This window comes from Mastigoproctus giganteus, chromosome 9, assembly GCF_048544385.1.
Source record: "Mastigoproctus giganteus isolate SK-2022 chromosome 9, ASM4854438v1, whole genome shotgun sequence".
In the NCBI taxonomy this organism is placed as follows: domain Eukaryota; kingdom Metazoa; phylum Arthropoda; class Arachnida; order Uropygi; family Thelyphonidae; genus Mastigoproctus; species Mastigoproctus giganteus.
In genome coordinates, this window is record NC_143583.1 from 38,555,153 (window position 1) to 38,572,608 (window position 17,456).

Genomic DNA, 17,456 nt, shown 5'->3' on the forward strand with positions numbered 1-17,456 from the left:
ACTAGCACCACGTGCCTGTTTCTGTTGAAGCGGGATATTGGAGTGGCTCCTCTATGAAGTTTTTCGCCGTATCCTCCGTTTACTGTCCACATGGCGTAACAGGAAACGTGATTCATTCGAAAAGGCAACTTTTTTTCCAGTCGTCCATGGTCCAATGACGCCATTTCAGATGTAAACCTTAAGAGCCGTTGGCGACCGGTGGCTGTAAGAATGGGTACTTGACTTGTGGGAGCCTACTCAACAGGCTCATACGGAGAAGAGCTCGTTGGATAGTGGTCTTGGAAACAGCGCTGGTGGTCTCTTGGTAAATTCTACGTTCAGTTGTTCCACCTCTTTCCATATAACGGCATGACAAGGCAGGATGACCTACATTCACCACGGCCATCGATTAGGCATGGGCGCCGTCATTGGTATGGTGACTGAAGCTCGTACATTCTGGGAATACGTTAAAATAGCGCTCCGAGAACAGTCCACAAGATTTGCAGTTTCCGTAATACCGACACCCTTCAACGGGTACCCAACAATTATCCATTTTTCGAAGTCCGTCAGATGACATCCCTTACTCATGTCGATGAATTATTTCGTATGGACTGTATGCGACAAAAGTGCAGTATCACATTTACCGGTTCTCAGAGCAACACGCGTGCCATCAGGTGGGGAGTAACGGCTGGTTGCTAAAACACGGGCGTGGTCATAATATTTTGACTGGGCAGTGTATTGTTTCTAAACTGATATTTTAAATTCATATTTTAGACTTAATTATCCAAGCTTTAAAAATCTTGACTAGTAATTGTACTCCAATAAAATCTAAGAGGGTTAATGTAATCATAAAGCTAATTAAACTTTCTGTCTGTTTTCATTCTGTGATCGGTACATACTGATATTAATTGTTCGTCTTTCTTCCTAGGTAACATAATGGAGAACGAAGAGTGTGAAGACTAATCATTTTTTTGGTTAAAATTTTTCTCTTTCTTACCGAAATTGAAATACATATTTTATAAACTTAAATTTGACTTGTGTTTTTTATCGTATGATAATAATGTACTGCTATCTTGAAGCTGATTGGTATTTGAACATCGTGTTAATAAATAGCCATTTATAGCTGCTCTTTAATTTATAATGATTTAACCAACCTTTTAGCCACCATGGTACCTTCCTATCTGTAGAATATCGTTTCAGCTTATGCAAAAGGTGTTTGTGTTGGACTGTATCAAAGATTTACTAAACGCTAAATGTAATATGCGAAAATTATTCTTTAAGTCTTTTTTTTGACAACCTCGTAATAGCATATCAGATTAGTTGGAATTCCCCATTTTATGTTTCTCCACCTGTAAGGTGACGCATTCGCGCTCCTATTTATATATTGCTCTTTCTATGGCTAAGAAAAGTGCGGCAACATTTATTTGAACAAAAATCAACGGTTCTTGTTAACAATTTTCACTATAACGCAATTTCAGTGCAATGAAATGATTCATGGGCTCCCGTGAACTTCATTTTGGAGGCAATCGTTGCAAAGTGTAACGTATTTCAAATGTCCCCATTTTCAAGGTTACAACGGACCCCATGAAGACATTACTGACAAAGTATTTTTTGGTGTTAAAACAAATAAATAAGACGGATTTAAATTGGTAGGTACCACAACAGTAATGGATCCAACGTGTTTTAAAATCAGGTGACTTAACAGATCTTTATTTGCGTTACCCCAAATTAGAAGTCCAAGAAAAGAAATCTTTACTTTATCTTTGGAAACTCTGAACTGAAAATAAAATTATTCCATTCCGTTGTTCACAACCCAATGATGCATTGTTCAAAGACGTGTTGGTCATCATAGCAACTATGTTGATAATCGCATATGCTATTACCACAAACAGGAGCGGATTAAGGTCGGTTGAGGCCCCGGGCGCAGAAGAAAATATTGGGCCCCTTAAAAAAAAGAGACAGGGAAAATAAAAATACACATTAACCATTTTTTAAAATAAATAAAAAATATTATGTACTATTAATGTTTTATTTCCAATAAAATTTGAATATAATATATGTATAATATAATTAATAATAGCATAATAATAATCACAAAGTTTTGAACTAATAGTTAAACTATGTTCAACTATTAGTTGAACTAATATGTTCAACTAATTTGTTGGGGTTTTGCGTGGGCCCTTCAGAAGTCGAGTCCCAGGGCGCACGTCCGGTGCGCCCGCCGTTAAATCCGCCTCTGACCACAGACCTCAGTTAAAAGTTAAACAAGAGCATGTGTAGTGGATATCTTCTCCGAAAGACTGTTGGTAGCAGTGCGAAAAGGGAAGAAATGATAATTTGTGAAATAAATAATGTTTATTATGGAGAAAATCATACAATATCCCTTCACGGTATTACAATGTCGGGGGTATATTTGGTGTATTTGAACCTAGACCAATTTGTCTAGGTTCAAATATACCAAATATACTGAGAATATAATTTCAATATAGTTTCAATGTTCTAATATAATAAGGTAATATACATTAAATTTAGCAGCAAACTGGCAGAGGATTATTCTAAAAAAATTCTAATTTACTTCAAATATCACTACATTCTTTAATACAATACCAGGATCCTTACTAAAAGGTTGGACAGTTACGCTCCCGGTAAATCCGAAGTATCTATATAATATGCTGTTTCTATGCTTTTGTTTTCAGATTGCTTACTCTAAATTTTTATACCTCAAAATCTATTAGAGCAATTCGAGGAAGATTGAGGTCCATTGCTATCCTTATTCCTCCTCTTATTCGCCTTAATTTTGGCATAAGCCTTTCCTTTTCGCTATACATAAATTGCACTAATTAATAGTTGATACTCACTTTTATTATTCTTGATTCACTTCGATTATTTTTATTATTAATATTCATTGCAACCTGTCGGGCTAGCGGTTATTCTGCCAGGTTGCTGCTAAATACACACATAAAAACAAATAATAAAAAATAAAATAATTATAATAATATTAATAATAAAAAATCCGTCGAACCAACAGGAGTGGCAAATTCTGCACCATCAACCCAACCCGCTAATGCAAACAAAACAAAACAAAACAAAAAAACCTCATGTCAGTTCCAGGAGTCAAAAAAAAAAAGAAGAGTTTAGAGTATAATAGTTCATTTATAATTTACCAAGGTATATAAATGCCTTCGTTTACTAAAAACCTTGCAACGAATTCCTGTAGGGCACTAAAATATACATAATTGGTTAAAAGTTTATGTTCATTAACAGCACTTAATTCTGGTATGATCTGCCTTAAATTGCGATTGTATTTTGAATATAAATAGCAATCGTACAAGATATGATGCGACATTTCCCCAGCACCACACGAACACTTGAAATTCGTCACCAATCCAAACTTAAACAATTTATTGCTGTTAAACATAAATTGAACATTAGGGATAAATAGAGTTTCGCTGGTATTCCAAAGGTCTTGCGACAAGGATACAAGTTTTTTCACATCTTTTTTTGTAACAACACTTTGATCTGCAAAATCACTTAATAAATTTAAATAAGTGAATGGAATTCCCTTCTTAAGATGGTAGCATCATGCTCTGTAGATAATATAATAATCCAAAGGTAGATGCCCAGCAATTACTTGTAGGGCATTAGCGGATTTGTCCTAAAAATTGCTAACAACATTAAACACTGTATAGGAACTGATTTCGGTTATTAAAGTTTATGAATTGTGTATGAATAGAAAATAAATACATTTTCTTTTACGAATAGAAAAGTTTTTCATTTTTATGGTTGCTACTGGGCAGTCCCTCTTTTGAATCTCAATCCAGAAGAAAAGCCACAGTTCTTTTGCTTTCAAAATTAGGTGATTCTTTTTTACGCCGAAAGGAAATCTCATTGGATTTTTTCGTTTTATGAGCTCTTTCTTGGAAATTACAGTGGAATTTGAAGGTAATGTCGATTATCCCGATTCATTTAAGCAGTCTTCGGTTCGCGGTTGTGCCCAAGCTGGCCATTTTGTTATTTCGGCAGCCCGTAGCCATAGTAGACGCTACCATGGCCCCTAAGACCCGAATTCAGTAACTGAAAATCTTTGCAGAAAAGAGTGTACATTTGACAATGATAATACAAAACTGCTCATTTTCGTCCGAGGGCCGAACAATGTAAACCTTTCCCTACAATCTTGGGCGCAACAGATCGACAGAGGTTATTTTTTCACCAGGGGAAAAATGAACCTACCACCCGAATAAATTCAATGCTTGTTAAGATTTGTTGTGTTCGTGAAGGTCAATACCCTGACTACAGCAAAGGATTTAAGGCCAATGTCTCAGTCTTCATGCCCCCTGAAACTGCTAGAGAAAACGAGACTCACAATACTGACTGCTCACATTCTACCTCAGAAACCTGCTCAGATACATTACGCACTGGACGACAGATCAACGACCAGTAGCCTACAAATGGCAACCAACCATATCATCACTGCATTCGAAGAAATATCTGAAGAAGTTGTAATCCACCTGGACTTGGAAGTGGCTTTCGACAGTATCAGTATTTCGGGACTCAACATATCTTCAATCCTTCTATAAGATTAAAGGCGAACTCCAGAAGTTCCTGACGTCGCTACTGGCCAGCAGGTCTATTACATTAACTGTGGGTGGCCGGACCTATCAAAGAAACATCAATACATGACTACCGCAAGGGGACGTTTTATTTCGGACCTTTTCTTTACTGCCAACATTGTCCTTCTAGAGAACAATAGTAGCGACATGATGTTTTTCGCTGACGATTTAAACATTTCAACCACAATAAAACCTTCTGTTAAAGTGCAATGTATAGAATATGCAATTAACAACAGCCTCACACAACTAGGAAAGTACCTTAAATTCATTTATTTATTTATTTTAACGTAAACAACAGGCAAGCACCTACTTAAAGTATATAACAATGAAGAAAAATATAACAAAACAAAAATTGTACAAAATATAAAAACAAATAACATTATAACACCCAAAATACAATAATAGTTCATTTCCAACGGGGAAAATCCAATTTAAGGAAATAAAAATGGTATTCACCAGTGCCATGAAGACAATCGCAGGGAGCAGGTAGCTGTAAGTCAGCCGCAAAAGCACACAGACAGTATAACAGTAAAGTGTAAAGTGTATTCGTGTCAAACGGCACCAGGGGTTTCCTCCATCTCCGCGTAGTATACACTGTCATGTGAAACGGAACACTGTTGAGGCCAGAGATTTAAAAGTGTATGGATATTGTACTTGTGTATGGTCGTGTACCGTTGTTCATCTGGTCATTTAGCTGCTGGACTCCTACTGAGGCCCAACGTTGCCCACACTCGGCCCCTTGGAAGCAGACCAGGTACACCAGTATTACAATTATTTACTCTGGCAGGCCCTGCCACCTAATTTCCTGAGATTTCAGTGGCTAGGGCCTATGTTAAAAAAAAAAAAATGGGGTAGACGCTAGAGGTTTAGATAAGGCCGAGATAGGTTTTAAATGAAACTTAGGTTAATTTTTTACATTGAAGTTTAGCAGCTTGCAGTTGGGACATTCACGGTCTGTAAAGGTAGAGTGGGGGAAGACTGAAGATTGGGGGAACAGGTAGAAGTATGGGAACGAAAGAGAAGGCGATCCCAGGAGTGTCAGTGGAGCAAACCCTACCAGGGGAAGAAGGGAGAGGCAGGGGAGGGGATGAGACAGAGACCCATCCCTTCCCCCTCCCTGCCTAGGGATGGGGTTTTAAAAGTGAACTGGGCAAGGGTGCCCAGTTCAAAACGCCAGGTGGCGTGCTGCAGCAGAGCTGCTGTGGTCATGTCCAGTCGTTGCGTCGCACATGCGAGAAAGAGTCCCATCCAGAGAGATCATTGTCTTGTAGAGTCCGCATGGATGGTGACGGATTGTCTATGATTTGCAATGGATGTTCAATTCTGGGAGAGAGTGAGGTCTCACCATAACGGTCAAAGTCTGGTTCAGTTTGGATGCTCATGTGCAGGGAGCCCTGGGATAACGGCGTGCATCATTGATTGCAATTTGTGTTCTCCTCCTTCTTGCAAATAAGTCTCGTGCAAATTTGGGGAGCGCACTATATTCATCGAAGCTGTCCAGGAGATGGTGTTCCCGGTCCTGAGGTAAATAAGTTAATCTGGTGATTAGGATTCCACGCAGGTCGTCATACAATGGGCATTGGTGCATCAAATGTTGCCAGCTCTCGCGTTCCCCACATGTACAATGTGGGTCCTCCACAAGCCGAAAGGCTGCAAGTTTTTCATTGAAAGGTCCGTGACCCGTCAGGAGGTAAGTGGAGTGCAGTCCTGGGTGGAGCCAAGGCGGTGATTTAGGATAAACTTTGTGTATGTCTGGAATAAATTTCCTTGTAACTTCTCCTTTGGTGCTGTTTGCCCAGCGGGTTTGCCATTCTTCTTCAGATGCCCCAATAATCGGGTCTTTTCAGTCTTTCTGTCATTTGTAGGTTCGATGGTGTACCCCATGAATGTGATGGGCATCCCTTTAGATAGGTAGCATGACAGGCCACACCTGACAATCTCCAGCGGGAGAACCCACACCGGCACCTGGAGCGCGTGCGTACTGACAGTCCTGCAGGCGCGGGTTATCGTTAGAAGGATTGATTTCTGGATTGAATCAATAATTCTTTTATTTACGGCCATGGCTGTCTTGTGGAACCATATTGGAGCAGCATATGAAATTGCTGGTATAAATGTAGCCTTATAGTAGAGAGAGAGTGTTCGCTTTTTCAGGCCCCAGTCACGCCTTGTAACACGGGCGACCAGTGCAGAGTAGTTTCTAATTTTTATTCTTAGTTGCTTGAGGTGAGGTTGGAAGGAGAGATTGTTGTCAAGGGTGACACCTAGATATTTCATTTGGGTGGTAAGCTTTATCGTTTTTCCTTTTATTTTAATTTGCGGAGGTCTTCTGATATTTAATGATCCTTTGAGAAGGATCGACGTTGTTTTTGTCGATTCAATTTGTAGGAAGTTTTCTTCTGCCCATTGGCGTAAGAATTCTAGGGCATGGTTTGCCTGTATCTCCAGTTGGGCCCTGGAGTCTACCGCCACCATAAGTGCAAGGTCATCTGCGAAGGCTTGACACTTTACTTCCCCCAAGTTGGTGTCAAGGAAGTCGTCGAAGACTATATTCCAAAGCAGGGGGCCAAGAAGGGACCCCTGCGGGCATCCTCTATGGATATTTCTTGTTATTCCTTGGAAGGGTGCTATGACTTCAATTCTCCATTGGGACAGGTATGCTTTGATAGTATTGTAAAAGTTTATGGGAGCATGTGCTTTGCGGAGTCTGCCAAGAACGCTTGGCCACCAGAGGGAGTCGAACGCCCTAGCAAAATCCACAGCGATCACCAGAAAATATATACTTTGGCATGCATTGGCAGTATTTATAAGGTTCCTGATGGCTTCGATTGTTGACAGTACCGGCCTGAAGCCATATTGGTTTGCTGCTTCGAGGTTTGCTGTGGAGTAGTACTATTGAATCCGCTTGTATAAAAGTCTTCCATAGAGCTTGCTCAAGACCGACAGCAAAGCAATGGGCCGATAAGAGGTCGGAAGAGTTGGGTTTCTGTTAGAATGTTTTAGGATTAATTTAGTATTGGCAATTTTCCAGTCCTTGGGGAAGTACCCCTGTTTCAGACAACAGTTATAGAGTCGAAGTAGGAGTCCTGGTGTTAAATCCACAACACGCTTTATGATTTCCGGTTCAAGCATATCCTTGCCCGGGCATTTCCTAGTTTTTATCTGCGCAGCTGCGCTCTGAAGCTCTTCCTGAGTGAACGGCTGTTCCTGGTTCTCAGCGGCGTAGTCATAGTCTTCTTTACAAAGCCTGCGTTGTACTTGGGACTGTGGGTAAACCTGCTCCTTGAAGATGGAGTTGAAGATGTTTTCAATCGACTGCTCCCACGATGTTGTAAGCAGTCCCTGCGGTGTTCTGGTAGTAGTAAGGATTTCCCCCCTGGGGAGTTTGTTGGTGGTAACTTTATATACCACCCCCAGGGGTCTGTGTTTCCCATGTTTGAGACGAGTTGCTCCCAGGAGTTTCGTTTGCTTCTTCTGATCGAGTCCGTACATAGGTTTCTGGTAGCCTTGTAGCGCTGTCTCATGACTACTTCAGCTTCTGGCCAAGAGCACCGGGTTCTTTGAAATTCTTTCCTGCGTATGATGACCTCCTTCCACAGTGACTGCAGATCCCGATTGAATTTTCTTCTTAATTGCTATCTTTCTTGCTGATTTTGGTGATGAGTTCTGTAATCTTTCGTTGAAGGAGGTCCGGATCCTCTTTCAGCACAGGTCCTGCTGTCCATCATTTACTGCTGTGAGGAGCTTCTCAGCAAACAGATTCCAGTCTGCCTTGTTTATTTCATATCTATTGTCCAGTTGTCTTGGGATCGGAGTTCTGGTTAGTGTCCTAGAGATTTTCAGCGTGATGACACGGTGATCGGAGGTTGTCCAGTTTTCCACCCTCCAGTCGGAGACGTGGGCGGCCATGTTGGTGATTGCAAGTGAGATATCAATCGTTGCCTCCCACAGCGTATTGCAAAAGGTGGCGAGTTGGTGCGGCTGGTTGAGTATGGCTAGGGGTGACCCCGAAAGGAAGTTTTCCAAGAGCTGGCCATTATTTGTTCCTCTTCTATCTTCGGTTGCACTATGTCAGGCAGGCGAGCGGCAATTGACATCTGCTCCGACGATGATTTTCTGGTTTGGAAGGACATCCAAGAGGTGTTGAAGGTAGTTTATGGCAAAAGTGATTTCTACCCCCGGTCTACAATATAAGGAGACCACATAGAAGGATCCTATGGGTGTGATTAAGTGGGCGCAAGCCGCCCAGGTCGTACCTAACTGCGTTACTTTTGGTGGCTGTTATATTAGGATTCCTGATGAGCACCGCAGCCCAGGGAGTATCTTCATCACACTGAATGGTCTAGTCAAAGGGTACCCATTTACCCGTTTAGCGTTGGAATATGGCTCTTGCACAATAATTATATCGGCATTTTCCTCGTCGGCCTTCACTCTGAGCTGGTCAGCCACTGCTCTGGCCCGCTGTGCATTGTGCTGAAAGATTTGATTTCCGTGGTATTGAACTGTTTTGGCCTAGTTCCCATAATCGGTCCTACTCTGGTACATACTCTTGGCTTTTGTATACGACGGGCACTTAGGATCTCTTATGGAATGATTGCTATTCATTTTCGCTGCCTTGCATTTCGCACAGAAGGGTTCTTTGGACATGTTTGGGCAGCTATTAAAGTTGTGCCCTTTGTCGGAGCAGTGGCCGCATTTTGTTGTTTGAACACAGGTGTGGGAAGTGTGGCCGAACCTGCAGCATTTAAAGCATTTGGGAACGATCACATGTTCCCTGAAGCGGTGACAGCTCCACTCGATGTATATTCTCGTTTGGGTTTTTATCGCTCGCCAGGCCTCCGGGGAGAACTCCACAATCCAGTTATTGGCGTTTCTGTCTTTAGGCTTGGTCGCATATTTTGGAATTACTGACCTTTGCGGGTTTTGGTCGGGGAGCCGATCCCGAAGGTTCCTTGTATAGATCTCCTCTGTTAGTTGTTGGGGGGTAATATTCTTTCCAACGTCAAAAATAATGGCAGTTGGCCCCCTTCTCTTTGGCAGCTCTGAAGTTAAGCCTAAAGTCGCGATTTTAGGATTCCCTATTATACTTTGTATTTCTTCTCTCGTCTCAGTTTCTATCGCTATTCCCGTACTTCTTATCTTCCTTATTGACTTGATTCGTTTTGTCTTGAAGTCGTCTTTCACTGATTCCATTACTTTAGTTTTAATTTTCTGACTGGTGGTTGCTGGTTCACTCTCCTTCGGTCTTAGGATGATCGAATTTGGCTTCTGGACAGGTGGTTTCTTTTTTGTTTGTGCTACATCTGCCGAGGGAGAGGGAAAGGTGGGTGTCCTCATCGCAGCAGAGTAAGAGAGAGAGGGCGCTGTAGCATTTGTTTTCTCTCCCTTCCATGAAAGCTTCAAGCTTAGCTTTCGCCTTTTCTTGTTGGAGGTTTTCGTTCATTACGATGGCTTATAGTTTGTTCCAAAGGATTACTATGTCTCCTCTGACGGCCGTAGTGATCCGATTGTTGTTGTCTTTCATTATATTTTCCAGCTTGGTTCGTAGTACCGAGACCTGATCCAACACAGTATTTTTGTCTGTAGTGGGAGCTGGGAGAGGGCGAGCTGGAGTAGCAGGGGAGGCCTGCACATATCTGTCCAAGGATTCATTTGCAGCAGACGGCACACGCAGGACTGGACACGCAGGGTTTAAGCTAGAAGAGATAGCTGTAGTAGTCGAGTGAGCTGGTGTTGCGGGTGGGAGGTGAAAAACTGGAGTTAATGCAGGTGGAGCATTAGCAAGGGACTCCAGGATGGAAGCAGCCACTGGTGTGGACATTATAAAGTCCAGTTCACCCGTGAAGGACTGGTCCGGTTGAGTAGCACAAGGGCTGCTGTTTCTCTGTCTTGTCAAGGGATTATTAGTATGCTCTCCTAGGTTAGTAACAGCTTCAGCATAGCTTCGTTTATCAAGCTCGATGGAATACACCTGGCTGTTACTGACATGCCGCCTTCTATTACTTTGCAGTGGGCAAGGCGGCGTCAAGTGGGAGTCAAGCAGCAGTTTGGGAGGGGAATCCACGGCTGAGTGGGAAGAGCTCCCTTGCCCATTAGCCGGCTTTTTTCGGCAGCAGCATGCAATGAAATTTGTGCGGACTGCGCTTGATTATTTTTTCAGGCTTATATAAGAAATACTTGAGCAGCTCTGGCAAATTTGGAATTTGCATTCGGAACATTTGATGTATGCACCTTTGTTTTCTTCGTTGGTTTCTTTTTTGCAAAATCTGCAGATATTTGCATTTTTAAAACTAGTCGCCTCTTCCATAATAAACAAAATAACTGGACGTGAAGACTACGTGTTTGGTAGTCGCACAAAACTAAGCCTGTTAGTCACTGCAGCGAAACAAAGCTTTCTCCAATTGTGAACTGGACCTCCTGCTGTAGAGTATTGCTTCAGGCAGGGAGGTGACATGAAACGGAGAGAGAGCGAAGGGAAAAATGTTATTGGTTAGCGAAGCTAGTGTCCACTAACTGCAAATTATGCTATACAGTACAAGGATAACTACAAGCTAGCGTCCATCCATGGTTACTGGATCACTTGAATGGTCGAGCATTTAATATAATTCACTTAAGTTACTTTTGATTAAGAGCGCTAAACACGCACGGTATACTGCTAGGCGCCACCTGGCGGCCGTATTTCAGGATAACAGTAGACAACATTAGCATTAGCATTAGTACAGGCATTTGATGCAAGAAAGCAAGCTTACAAAGCACCAGCGAAAAAAAAAAAAAAAACACACACACAAACACCCTTCTCATTTCCCGCATCCAACCCTCCAAATGTTTGTCTAGTTCTGCCTTGAATCTATTTCAGCTATCAACTTCCACAACGACATATGGGAGTTTGTTCCAACGATCACCCACCCACTGGCTAAAGGCAAACTTCCATACATCTATTCTACAACTCTTTCCTCAATTTGAATTTATGCCCTCTCGGGTGATTATTCTGAGCAAGAGGAAGAATCCCATCAGCATTGAGCATGCTCAAACCATTCAAGGATTTATACAACTCAGTCAGATCACCTCGCAGGTGTCTTGTCCAGACACTGTAATTTGCAGAACTTAAACCTTTCTTCGTAAGAGCACCCCTTTGTTCCATTCACTAATCTCGTTGCCCTTCTCTGTACTCGTTCCAGCAGCTCTACATCCTTCTTGAAATGAGGCCTCCAGACCTGTATACAGTACTCTAGGTGTGGCCTGACCATTGCCTTATACAAGGGGATAATCACCTCCTTATCCCTGCTAGAAAAATTCCTGTATATCATTGACAGACACCATCAGCTACTCTTGTACCCCGTCTGCACTGCTCAGAGAACTTCATATCTGCTTGCACAAATACCCCCAGGTCCTTTTTACTCTCTATCTCTGTCAGTGTGGTATCACACAGTCGATAATTTACTCTGGAGTTACTGCTTAATGATTTGAATTGGTAACTAACACAACGTAGAAACCACGCTGACGACCTTAAGAATGACATTTTAACGATACGATGGTGTCTCTGGAACGGATTTATATCGTAAAGGTGGGCCTATGCACGTGGGTTGCAATGCGGTATTTATGAATGTTTAACATTCATTTTTTGCAGTTATCGTTCATATTTTCGATTTTCTTGATACTTGGGGAAAGAAACTCGTAAACCCGGGAACTCGTAAAGCGAGAACTGTCTTTATGCACAAATGAAGACGGGTGTCGTTTTAACAGAATTCATCGGAGAGGGAAATTAAAAAATAGCCGTACACCACACCCAAAGTGTTTGGTCCGAATTATCGCTTATGCAGCTGACATCAGGGCGTTGGATCTCCCCATACAAAATTAAATAAGCTTTAGAAAACTGCACACACCGCGAGGTGGATGAAGGGGCAGTAAACGTTTCTTGTTTCTGTTAGCACATCGTGTGAATTGGCGATTTAAGAGCAAGGCTGTCAATGGAAACCCTTTCCCCACAAACGAAATCAACGCCACAGGGGGATTTAAGCAGAATATCACTCAATGATTTTATTTTCAGGTATTTTTATGTCATTAAATCTCACTTATTTTTTTTTTCATATTATTTATTATTATTTTTTTTTTTTCTGGTGAAACAAACATGATTGGCCCATTCCAATAATGATGACGTAACGTACTATTACGACTACAATCCAAATGAATTGAATTGTTGTTTAGGGTTTGGTAACAACAATTCCTGAATCCTTTCATTTGTTCATCTCTGCCAACAATCGCTCTTTCTCACTCTCACAGCTCAACTGAACGTGTTAAGACTACCTTAAGAAGATCGAATAGTTTTCAGAATCAAATATTAGGAAGTGAAAGGTGCCAGAAATAATAAAATCTGTTTTAGAACAACAGGAGATAATGGGAAAAATTAAAGCATTTCTTCAAAGTAAGTATTTTCTCTGAATAAATATTGATATTCCATTCAGTGGCCCAAAATGAATTGTTGGTTTAGTTAATCTTCTTTCTTTCGTTTAAAATAATACTTTTTAGCAGTTGAATTTCGAGAGGGTTCCCACATTCACTCTTCACAATAATCCGCGTTTAGTTTTTCGCTGTCCAATTAAACCCGCAGTTTAGGAATGGATTTCTGCAAATGTGCCTTAAACGGTTTTCCCAGCTTACATTTGAATCTTTTTAGTCGGATTATACGCTTTTTGTGGAGGAATCGCCCCATTTCAAACTACACAACGCTTTATCCTGACGCCCTTGAATATATATAAAGTTTGTAATCGTCGTCCTCCAACTTTTGCGAAGCTGAGTTTATTAATGATATAATTGATGAACTTAATAATTAATTTATTAAAAAATAAATTTACTTTACTGTCCGTTATTTTTTGAAGAGCCTACACGCATAAGCAATTTAGAGCCATATTGCACCGAATATAATATGTATCTGCACATGGCGTGTGTTCTGTGGTGGAATGTATATTTCTGAACGAAGGACCCGATATTTCTCGAGAAAGAAACCAATGTTACCATCACCTGAGAGAAACGAACTCTACTACAATGCTAAAAAGACCTAATCGAATTCCTAGCGTTATTTAAGTGGTTCAAACTTTAAGTGGGAGGAGCAGCACCGAGATTACAGCAACTCGGACTAGCGCGAGCATATCAAAATCTTTCTTAAGATAATACAAGTTGATGAAGGTTCTCGATACTGTCCTCCACTCTGTCGCCACAATAAAAGAATAACCCCAAAAGGTGGGTTACGCGGAAACTCCTTGAATGGTTTTCGTTTTACTTATATTTCTCTTCAATAATTTCTTATGACGCAAAGATGATTGGATCATTCTAATAAAGAAACGAAAAGTACTTTTTTAAAAAAATAAAAATAAACTGAATCGTTCCTTACGGTTTAAATAATAATAATTCTTTCATTTATTTACTCTGCGACAAATTGAGATTGTCACTCAAAAATTGCGAGGAAGGGCATCTTATACATTTAATTTGAACTGGTTTAAAACGGAATAGTTTTCAGCAATTCAAAATTAGGAATCAAATTGTCAAAGACAAGAGGATCAACAAAAAAAGAGAAAAATGGGAATCACGAGAAAATTATTTCAGAGTAAGTATTTGGTACAAAGTAACTATTCATATTGAATCCTGTTTGTCGGAATTGATTTGTTACTTTATTTACTCGCATTTCCTTTCATTAACAAGAATACTTTTTAGCAGTTAAATTGCGAGGAGTTTTACTGATTGACCCTTCTTAACAATCGATGTTTGTTCTTTAACTGCCCAACTTAAAACTGTTCTTTACCAAACATATTTCTTCAATGTCTTTTACAGGGGCTTGTGGCTGCTTACATGCAGATGTACAAAAATCATCAGAATTTGAGTTCGACGAACACGGAGACAGCGAAGGGAAGGACTGTGTATGTAGATTCGACAAAGTGGAGTACTCCGTTACCGTTCCAGTTAAACCTGAAACTACTTTCGTGGTTACTGCCGATTTCCATCGTATTGGAGGTTCATACACTCTGTCAGATGATGACCTGAGCAACAGCGACGGATCCTACATTGAAGTACTGGAAACGTCTCCTTCTGTGGAGAGCGAAATCTCATCAAAAACACCGGACAAGAACGGGTCTGAAACGGAAGTTTCCGCTATTACACAGGATCCGACTCAGTTATCTGATAAAGCTGTTTCTGGGGATGTAGCTTGGGAAGAAATCCCAGGAACCTCTGGTTACAACCGAGATGAGGATGAAACTCAGTCTGCAATTACAGAAAGTTCAAGCATTATTGAAGAAATTTATATTAACAACGGGGACTTTGGGCTAGAACAAGATGAAGTTCTTTCTGTCGATTCAGACTTCAGACTTATAAGGCTGAATAGAGATGACATCGATCTGTCGCATCTCATTGGGTAAGTATTGACTAAATTCGTTTACTTTGAGCTTTTAAAATCAAATTCAGGAAATTATTACAAGGAGATTTTAAAGAAGTTACATTTTAATCGTAATCCAAAGAGAATAACACTAAAAAAGGAACACCTCTTTCAAATCTGTTTTAGTTATTACTTCATAGTTATTTAGTTATTATTTCAACTACATAGAGATTAAAAATAGCAAGGAGTGCGCATTACACATCTTCTAAATATCCATAGCTTTTTAAATCTTTGTAAAACTTTATACATTACTTCACCCGGCTGAGGTAACCAAGCTTTGTCTTCTCTATTGTCAAATTTGCACGCAGCAACGGATGATATCAACAGCAGTCATGACACCTGAGTACCTGAGTAGTACGGGTTTTAGAGGGGGGCGATAAGAGCGAGAGGTGTTCAGGTACAGTAGTAATCAGCTGCTGCTGCTCTAACATCTGCAGTATTTCACTGAAAGCAACTGCTGTACGAATTGCAGAATCAAATAACAAAACTTCGTGGTACGTTTGCGTTTATTTCCACTGCCAACTAAAATCAGGCGGTTTTCCATCTGCGATTTGCATTGCTAAGGATCTTGCTTAAAGATTTCAGAATAAATTTTGTTCCCTGCCCTCTCAACTGCACTCACGTACAGGAATGAATCCTTAAAAAATATACTGCATGACTCAGACCCGGTGGACCGTCAGAAGAGAACTTTTAACTGGGGGTTCTCTTTATTAGCGTAGTACGTAGATGGTACTGAAGAGATAGTGTGCATTAATAAGTTGGATAACGTCATAAAGCCTTATGTATCAGGAAATTAGCGAAGAACCATCTATTATTCTACCTTTAGATGAAAAAAGAATTCTCAAAACAATATTATGACGAATATTGCACATCGTGCAACTAGTATGGGCGAATCTTTTCAAAAAAAAAAAAAAAAAAAAAACACTGCTGGGCATTTATTTTTTTTATTCGAGATTAAAAATATTTCTCAATTCAAGATACTGTGTGCAAATTACATTAAGATTCGCCTGTGCCCAAAGACGTATCAAACAACTCAGCACACATGGGCATTAAATATACAGGGAGGAGATAACAGAAATGAAAAGAAAGAAGGAATGGAATTGGTGTTGGTACCTGTTGGCACCACCCTTGCTATTTATGACGAGGCATTTCACTATAAATTATTAAGCGTCTGTCCCTAATGTATTTTCTTGTTTTTGTTTATTAAATTCAAACGAACTTAATCGTGCTAATTTCCATTACAGATACGATGATGAAAACATCACATTCCTTGAAGAAATAGCTGAGAATCATCGGGTTGTACGAACTCTGTATAAAGCTGCGGAACGCTTCGCAGAAGAGCTTAAAATAAAGGAAAAGAAGAAAAAGTGTGGTGCCAAATTCTGGCTAAGATTTATGTCTCAGAGAATTCTGAACATGTTCAAATAGTGTGGTTTGACATTCCTGATTTCGGCGTTGAGCACGCTTATCCAAATTATATTTATACAATGGAGCATCTTTCGTGCGTGCTCTTAACTTTTTTCAGACAAAAAGGTGCAGAACTATATATCTGTTTCAAAATTCTCAAGATACAGTATGTTTCAATGGACTATTGTTCTTATTTTTTTCATTATCTCATTGCTAATCATTTATATTTACCTTCACGGATACCTCAATGAATTCTTTGCTACCTCAACGAAGGCCTCAATGAATCTATTACTTGCTGCCCATGATGAGAGAATGTGGAATTGAACTGCTACTGCTTCAAATACATGTGCCTAGGAATCTGCTGTTTGCAACCTTTACTGATCACGGATGGATGTGTTTATTTCAACCTGAAAAGGAGAATTTTCCCAACCGAAATCGTACAGAATATACTGCTGCTGTCATTGTGCAGATGAAGACAGAATAGCTGTTAAACTAGAGTTTCGTCTGATAGTGAGAGTCATTGGTCGAAACGATCTATGGCTGTTACTCTGGAGATGGGCATCCTTTGCTACCTCAACGAAAGCCTCAACGAACCTGTTACTTGCTGCAATGGTGAGAGAATGTGGAATTGAACTGCTACTGCTGCTAATACATGTGCGTGAGAATCTGTTACTCTGGAGAAGATGGCATCCTTTGCTACCTCAACGAAAGCCTCAACGAACCTGTTACTTGCTGCAATGGTGAGAGAATGTGGAATTGAACTGCTACTGCTGCTAATACATGTGCGTGAGAATCTGTTACTCTGGAGATGATAGCATCCTTTGCTACCTCAGCGAACCTGTTACTTGCTGCAATAGTGAGAGAATGTGGAATTGAACTGCTATTGCTGCTAATACATGTGCGTGGGAATCTGTTACTCTGGAGAAGATGGCATCCTTTGCTACCTCAACGAAAGCCTCAACGAACGTGTTACTTGCTGCAATGGTGAGAGAATGTGGAATTGAACTGCTACTACTACTGCTGCTAATACATATGCG